Below are 9044 nucleotides of genomic sequence, written 5' to 3'. Positions count from 1 at the left end.
TAGTCAGGTTTGGGTTTGCTTCCTTGAACAATGAGGTAGAGTATGAGGCTATGCCCACGGGGATCTATCTAGCCAAATAAATGGGGGTAGAGTCAATCAAAATCTACAGTGACTCCTAGCTCATGGTCCACCAAATTTCTGAAGAATATTAGGCAAAAGATGACAGAATGGCGTCCTATCTCTAAAAGGTAAAATCTAAACTCAAGTAATTTAAGACTTTCACTGTTCTATAGATTCCAAGGAAGAAGAATTCAATGGCCAATGCCTTAGCTCGCTTAGCTTCAGCAATAAGCAAAGAAACAACCAACTCCATTCCTATCAAATTCCTCCCGAGTCTAAGCATCCTAACACCATAAGAATCAGTCTTGGTAAGAGGACAAAGGTACAGTTGAATGGATGCGATAACTGCATACTTGAGAAATTGGACAATGCCCGAGGGAAGAAATGAAGCCAAGACCCTTCGAGCAAAATCAGTTCGATATACGCTTACCAATGACAAGTTGTATAAGTGAGAATATAACTCCCCGCTCTTGCGATGTGTTGATTATGAGAATGTTGAGTGCATCCTGAAGGAAATCCATGAGGGTATTTACGAAAATCACGTTGGGGGCATACAAAGTACTCCGTCAAGGATACTATTGGTCTAGTGATGGCAATGGGCTAGGCCGGGACCGGGTACCCCTTGGCCCAGGCCCAAGCCCGACCTTATGACACAGGCCCAAGCCCGGCCCGAGCCCGCTACGGGTATGATAGGCAAAGCCCAAGCCCGGCCCGACGGGTTTTTTATAACCGCAGGCCCGGCCCAAGCCCGCCTTTTTTAATAATGTTTATTTTTAAATATTAATAAATTTCAAATTTTTTTATATTTTTAATTTTATAAATGGTTTTTAAATATTAATTGAAGTTATTTTCACAAATAATTTAAGTAATAAGTGAGCAATTAAAACTCTATAATAGTTGATTATACTAACTTTTCAGCTGTGCATAATATGTTATGGTGAAATCCACTTTAATAAGTTGAACCAAACCCATCTAACTCATTTAAATGCAATTTTAACATGTTAAACCTTTAATATGGGATGAAAATTGAGGTTAGGGTTTGGGAAAAATGGATATATATATATATAGGATAATATTGTAATTAAATATATAGTATAAGGGTAAATTAGTAAAATTAATACTAAAATTTTTGGGGATGGGCCGGGCCGGGCCGGTATATATATATATATATATATAGGATAATATTGTAATTAAATATATAGTATAAGGGTAAATTAGTAAAATTAATACTAAAATTTTTGGGCCGGGCAGCCCATACCCGAGGTCGGGCCTTAAAATCAAGTTCAGGCCCAAGCCCAAGCCCGCCAATCTCGGGTAAAGCCCGCCCCTTTCGGGCTGGGCCGGGCCGGGTACCCGAAAATGTCGGGCCCATTGCCATCTCTATATTGGTCGATAGTCTTCAATGATGCAACCGACTTCGTACGAAAGTGCAACAAGTGTCAAAGGTTCTCACCTCAAGAGTTGACCACTCAAACAAGCCCATGGCCATTCGTGATCTAGGGGATCGATTTGATAGGCCCTCTGCCTTAAGGAAAATGAGGCATCAATTTCATAGTGGTCGCAGTTGATTATTTCATCAAATAGGCAGAAGTCGAGCCTTTAGCTACCATCACTTCAAACAAGCTGAAAGATTTCATCTGCAAAAACGTCATTTGTAGATTCAGAATCCCCCATACAATCATAACCAACAATGGGAAGCAATTCAATTGCAAAGACTTCTAATCGTTCTGTGAGAGGCTTGGCATCAAGAAAAGTTTATTCGCTATCTACTAACCCCAAGCTAATGGTCAAGTAAAGACTAGTAATAAAGTAATCAAACACACCATCAAAGAGAAGCTCGACTCTCTAAAAGGAAGATGGGCAGACGAACTGCCCGAGACCCTATAGTCATATAGAACAACTACCAAAAGCTCAACAGGAAAAACCGCATTCTTACTTTCTTATATGGATGTGAGACAATGGCCTCAGTTGAAGTTGAGATTAGTTCATTTCAGAGAGAGGTCTTCGATAAGGAAACAAACAAATATATTCTTCGCTTGAGGTTAGATTTAATTTAAGAGCATCGAGCTAAGTCTCAGTTCAGGGTTGCTTCCTATCAATAGCGAGCAAAAATATACTTCAATTCCTAGGTCAAAAACCGAGATTTTAGGGTAAGCGACCTAGTTCTCAGAAAGGTTGTCCTAAGTATACAAAACCCGAACTTGGGGGTACTTGGGCCCAAATGGGAAGGTCCTTTCAGGATCTCTAAAAAGCTTGCATCAGGAACTTTTCACCTAGAACTCCTCAATTGTGAAACTGTACTACGAGCATGGAACGCCGAGCATCTGCGGAGGTGTTACCAATAAGCAGCTGAAGTTCCAATTTTATTCTATCTTTATTCTTTTCAAAATCAATGTAAGGTCTCTTATGGCCAAATTTGAATTATCCATAAAGAGGTATTATTCAGAACTTTGCCTTTGTTTATTATTATTTATTTGTTGTTCCAAAATCATGACCTAAGCATTCACATCTAAAAAACTCAAAGTCAATAGTTCGAGAAAAGGCAGCTTAGCTTTATAAACCACGTTAAAATTTGAAAAACACTAGAGTAAAAACATGTCAAAAGAAAATCGATCATAAATTGGCGACCAAAGTGCGAGACAGGCGACCAACCCAAATTCAATGTTGTCACGAGTAAAATTTTCTTGTCTATTCGAAAAGTTCATAAAGAAGCGATCTACACATAACTTGGAGCAAATTTGAAGTTTTACATTAAGTTCGATCAGAAAAATTAGAATGACTTCGTAGAAATAGAAAGTAATGCGCGATAAAAATGGGAAAAACTAAATTTCCATTAATCAACAAAAGTTTAGTTACAAACTAAACAAAAACTAAAAAAAAAAAATACAAAAAAGAGAAAAAGAGGTTAAACAACAAAATTAGCAGCATTTTCGATGGCAGGAGTTTGAGCAGCATCCTCAAGAGTAGGAGCAGAGTCATCTTTTGGTGGCCTAACTGGGGTAAGGTCGTCGACATCAGCCAAGAGCAAGGCTAGCGGGGTCGGGTCCTCGACCACTTGCTTGACCGCAACCTCTTCCTCTTCGTCGCTACCTTCCCCATCCTCGCTCTCATCGGACTCGAAGCTGTCTGAATAAACAAAATCCAAGCCCTCCACTTTGGTTTTCATCCTCTCAATCTCCTTCCGATAGACTGCGTGAAGGAAGGAGAAGTCTAGCGAAGGATGGGCCTGCAACAGCTGCTGAACCAACTAGACCGACGTCTCCCAGGCATAGCCCTTGACTTTCGACTTCAGCTCTTTAACATCTCTTTTGAGCCTGGCAGTCACTGATACGGCCTCCTTGTGATCTTCCCTCTCTTGGAAGAGTTGGCCCGAGGCGTCTGTGTGCTTGGCCTCCCATTCCAAGGCAACCTTCTAAGCCACAGCGAGCTCAGAAGCCAACTTATTATTGACACTTCGCTATTGTGCCAGATCTCTCTCGGCCTTTTGCAAGTCTGCCTCAGATTTCTACCGAGCTCCCTCGCTCGTCAAGAGTTTATTGAGGAACTCTCTCTTTGTCTCCAGGGCCTCGGCCTCCCCCTTCAGTTGCTCAAGCTCAGCCCGCAGCAACTCTCTTTCCTTTTCCTCCACCTCGGCCCTCACCAAGGCGTCTTCCTTTAGCTTCTCTTTTAAATTGGGTTACTATTTATTTTAGGTTAATATTAAATCGTAAATTTTTGTGAACCAAACAATTAATTTTTAACCAATGGTCTATCCGATTTAATTGAAAATTGGGTTACTATTTAGTTAGGGTTTTTTTCATTTTCCTTTTATCATTTTCATCTTCTCGTTTGCTTTGTTTTCTGGTATTGATGTTGATTTGTTCGACTATTATTGTAAAATATTCAAAACAAATATAATTCAAAACCTTATTTATGCATTGCATCAACAAACGCAAATACTAAACACCACCCACATGGAAGAAACACTTACTTGTAATCAAAGTTCCAAAATCTCCAACCTTAACAATACAAAAAACACATTACAAAAAATTGATCACAGCAAAAAGAATCAACCCATGATCACAAAAGATAGACAACAATCATATTTCATCAAACAATCTTATTAATTAATAAAAAAATAAAAAAAAATAAAAAAAAAAAACTAATCAGATCCCCATATTGTCAACAAAAATGGTGCACCAGAAATCAAACTACAACCATATTGTCAACAATGAAGAGGAATTAAAGTGAAAATTCTGTGTAAAAAAAAAAGAGAGAGAGAGCAGAAATAAGAAAATGAATCCATATGGAAGAATACTGTGAATAAATTACATGCAATTCTAGCATAATGGGAATTGGTAAAATTTGTTTCCAAAAATTTAGCCTTCTCCAACCTTGGGTGGGCTCGAAAGTTCAGGAAGAGCTTGGTTGAAAATGTTTCATGTGTTGATTTTGGAAACATACTGCATAGATAAGAAACTCAGGATGAGGACAAACTGCATAGGAACAATTTTATGAAGCATCACGCACCAATTTATACTTAAGAAGTCAAACTGTACCAAGCCTCATCCAGGAGAGCGATAATCCCAACTGGTCTTCAAATGTTTCCTCCCACTCTCGCTATTAACAAAACCATCATGTTGCCCATGCCCATCACCACCACCAAGTCCATTTTCTTGTTGATTTTGGAAACATACTGCATAGATAAGAAACTCAGGATGAGGACAAACTGCATAGGAACAATTTTATGAAGCATCACGCACCAATTTATACTTAAGAAGTCAAACTGTACCAAGCCTCATCCAGGAGAGCGATAATCCCAACTGGTCTTCAAATGTTTCCTCCCACTCTCGCTATTAACAAAACCATCATGTTGCCCATGCCCATCACCACCACCAAGTCCATTTTCTTCATCTTGGACTTCTTGGGATGTGGGTTCCACCTAGATCAGAGGTTGCCAAGTATAACAAAAAAAATAACCTGTTTCAACAATTTACCCTTTCACACACAAAAAACAATTAAGATGACTGAGTGGTCATCACTACACCATTTCTGTAGCCATCAACCCGTTAATCAGTATACAAAGATGCTACGCATACTTCTGTAAGTTATTTTACCAACTTACGATTCTAGTGGTGTAACACTAATCATGGTATGAACACTTCACTTTTAATATCGCACAATCATTCTTGTTTAAATTTCCAGTGTGACGACTTTATGTTAAAAGTGATCATCTTCTATTATGTTGTTTATCTGTTATATCAGGTGAGCACCTCTGAGTCAGAATGATCATAATGTATCTGACAGATTTATTTAGGTAACACGTGTTATGTTTCTAGAATACATGAGTTGTTATATTCTCTTTTCAGATATTTGTGTGGTCCATAACACTTATCAAATTCATATTCAATGTGCTGGAAAGTTTTATTCTCTTTGATATGTGGCATCTTGATATTGGAATAAACTTTTATAAAAGTAAATTCAATAAAGTTATTCCTTGCCACCTGTCCTCTTGCATTGGAGCCCAAGTTTTCTATATATTCGGCCCTTCCAATGCAATTCTTCTTAAGCCTGATTATTCCTCTGATATTACTCTGAAAATTCCTTAAGGTTTCTTTTGTTTGAATCAGGTTTTATATGTCTTAGGTAAGCTTACAAATACCTTTGATAAACTTTGTTAATTTGTTCATAGCTGGAACGTGGGTTTCCATTGGTGATGCTTGATGGGATTTCAAGCTTTTGGAGCTGAAGTACATCTTTGTTCTTGATCCTTGAGAGGAGCTCAAGGTTGACCAGGTGATCTTGTGAACATGGAGCTTGCTGTAGTAGTTCGAAGTTCGACCAAAGGGTGGAGTTTGAAGAGTTGCAAAATAGGGAGTGTTCTTGCAACTGATGCTTAACTTGGGCTTTATAATTGAACTATAAATGTTTATCATAGTGAATTGGCTTCATCTGGACTTGTTCCCATAGATGTAAGCATGTTGCCGAATCATCCAAAAATTTGTTGTTGTATTACTTTGGTTTATTTTTATTACTTTATGTTCATGTTCAAAAAACTTTTAAAATCAACATAGTAACCATTTCTACTTAGGATTAATTCACTTGGTAAAGGAATTTAAATCTTTCAACTTCCACATAAGCATACAAAGATGCCCCTTCTTCTAAAAATGTAGCATCAGAAAATGGGCTATTGGGGCTTTTAAATAAAGGAGTGAAATGTTTCGGTACAGAAAAGATACCAGATCTTCATTTAGCATTTCTCGATCTTCAGGACCAAGATCAGATCAATCATTATAATCTAAAAGATGCTGCAAGAAAATCCAGGCTCATATTCAGAGATTTAGCATTCACACGGTTAAAAATATCAAATTTCAAGAAAAAAGCAAAATGAAAGCCATTAACAACTTACAGCAATTATAATGTGTTTATATTGTAAGGTACGTCGATTGATTTGGGTGGGATGTGCAGTAAGAACAATTTCAACAAATAATTGACATTAATCCTACTAATTAATTATTAACAGTTCTGACATCTTAATTTGTAAAGGAACATATATTATATTGGAATTTCCATAAAACAGCCTCACTGTATATAACAAATTTCCAGAAACTCTGTAACAACTCCAGAAGTTGCTTTCATGGCCATGCATGTTAAACATTTCAACAATTCAGATTAAAGAGAAGTAATATATATCACATGCATGACCAATATTGGCAAGCAGAATCATATATACATCACATTTACATACATTCAAGTGGGTAGCTCATAATCATCCATGCAAACACTAATGTGAAAACGATCAGCCGAATTTGGGGAAAAAGAAGCAAGAGCCGGGAAAAAAAATTGAATGGAAAAGAGGAAAACGCGTCTAGGAACAAATTAAAATTAAAGTTTTATTGATAAAGTAGAATTCTCCGTTATTCGATATATCCTTTCCTTCAAAACCAACAGGAATCACAATCAAATTATTAAAATCCACCTCCAAATTTTCCCTATCTGTAAACAAACAAAATTAGAAAGAGGCCTCACCTCTATTTCATTAATGTGAAGACCAAAACATCAATGAAGTGGACAACCCAATATATATATATATATATTGCTGGTACCTAACTCGAGATTTGTTTGAAATTGTTAATGCAACAAATGGAAGGCATATGTTTATATTTCCTAGTGACATTGGTGATGATTTTGTCAGTAAAAAGCCAAGGAGTATTGAAACCTGGGTTTTATTCTTCTTCATGCCCAAAGGCTGAGGTGGTCGTCAGGTCTACAGTTACATCACACTTCAACAAAGATCCCACCATAGCACGTGATTTACTAAGGCTTCATTTCCATGAGTGTTCTCCAATCACCCTATCAGTAGATTAGTAAACAAATATTTGACCATCCGAATTCCATAATACAAATACGAAATCCTAAAATCTAAACAGTTTTAATTTAAATAAATAAAAATTTCCCATATTCTGACCCGAAAATTTAAAAAAAAAAAAAAAAAAACAATAATAGTAATAGAGTTTAAAAACTAAAAAAGAGAGGAGAGAGAGATTTACAGAGTGTTGGAATGCTGAATATCAACTTCGAGCGCTTTAAGAGAATCCTCGAAAGATGACTTTCCCATGACCGAGTATTTTCCTAGAAAACAATTCCCATCAACCAAACAGAGAACCAAAAGAGAATATCTAATAATTTTTTCTTGGATGATCTAAAGCCCTGCAATAACAACATGAAAATAAGACATTCTAATCTTTTCTCTGGGGATGCTTAAAAACAAATTATAACAAAAGCAAATGAAATTATTATATAAGGAAACAAAATTTCAAGCAATTTTGCTTCTAAAAAATTAAAATATTCAACATTCCACTAATGGCATCATAAACAAATTAACAATGCAAATTCAATCAAGATATTTCAAGAGCAAAACGGCACCGACTTTGCTTCTAAAAAATAAATTATTCAACATTCTACTAATAGCATCAAAAACAAATTAACAATGCAAATTGAATCAGATATTTCAAGAGCAAAACGGCACCAACTTGATCATTCTGGACACATTTACTCCAATCACCCCATCAGTAGATAATAAACAAGTACTTGACCAACCGAATTCCATAATACAAATACGAAATTTTAAAATCTAAATAGCGTTAGTTTAAATAAATAAAAATTTCCCATATTCTGACCGAAAATTTAAAACAAAATAAAAACTCATCAAACCATTCATATTCACATTAATATCTCTAACCCTTCACAATAATATTAAACACATACAACGTATAAATCCTTTAAATTCACAAAAACTTATCTCTAGGTAAATGAAAATTTTTATTGTAAGACCTTTTAGATTTAAATAAATTTATTTTTATGTAAATGACAATAGTTATTGTCAATGAGAAACAAACATCAATCAATAAGATTATTAAAATATGTCATTAATAACAAATAATATCAAACACCAATTTAATTAAACCACATATAACAACAAATACAACTCATCAATCTATTCCACATCATCACCAATAAAATGCAGCCAAATGTAAAAACACCACATCATCACCAATCAAATATGGCGCCACATGTTGGGCAATCTTCCTACATGTCAAAATGAAAGAATTTTACATCTTCAAAATGATCATCATATAGCCTATGCCTCAGGATTATATATATANACTTGACCTAAAACCTTCGGCTATAAAGTAAATTTGTACGATCTTACTATATTATTTTCAAAGTATAGATATATTTCTTCTTTTACAATTCATAGTTAAATATTACAAGTTCATAGATTGATTCAAATAAATGAGTGTACAAGATCGGTATCATGGAGGCATATGTGCACAATGTGTTGGCTGTTTATAAACATGGAAACTTATAACATGGAAACCTGGATCTTTTTGTTGAAAATCGGAGGAGTAAAAAAACATTAAAAATAAAGAACAACACATAATCCACATACAAAGGCACACAATATTGTATGTGGTTTGGCATAACTAGCCTACATCCACAAA

The sequence above is a fragment of the Pistacia vera genome, unplaced genomic scaffold (genome assembly GCF_008641045.1).
Source record: "Pistacia vera cultivar Batoury unplaced genomic scaffold, PisVer_v2 Contig57, whole genome shotgun sequence".
NCBI classification, from domain to species: domain Eukaryota; kingdom Viridiplantae; phylum Streptophyta; class Magnoliopsida; order Sapindales; family Anacardiaceae; genus Pistacia; species Pistacia vera.
Note: the sequence above shows the minus strand (reverse complement) of the source record.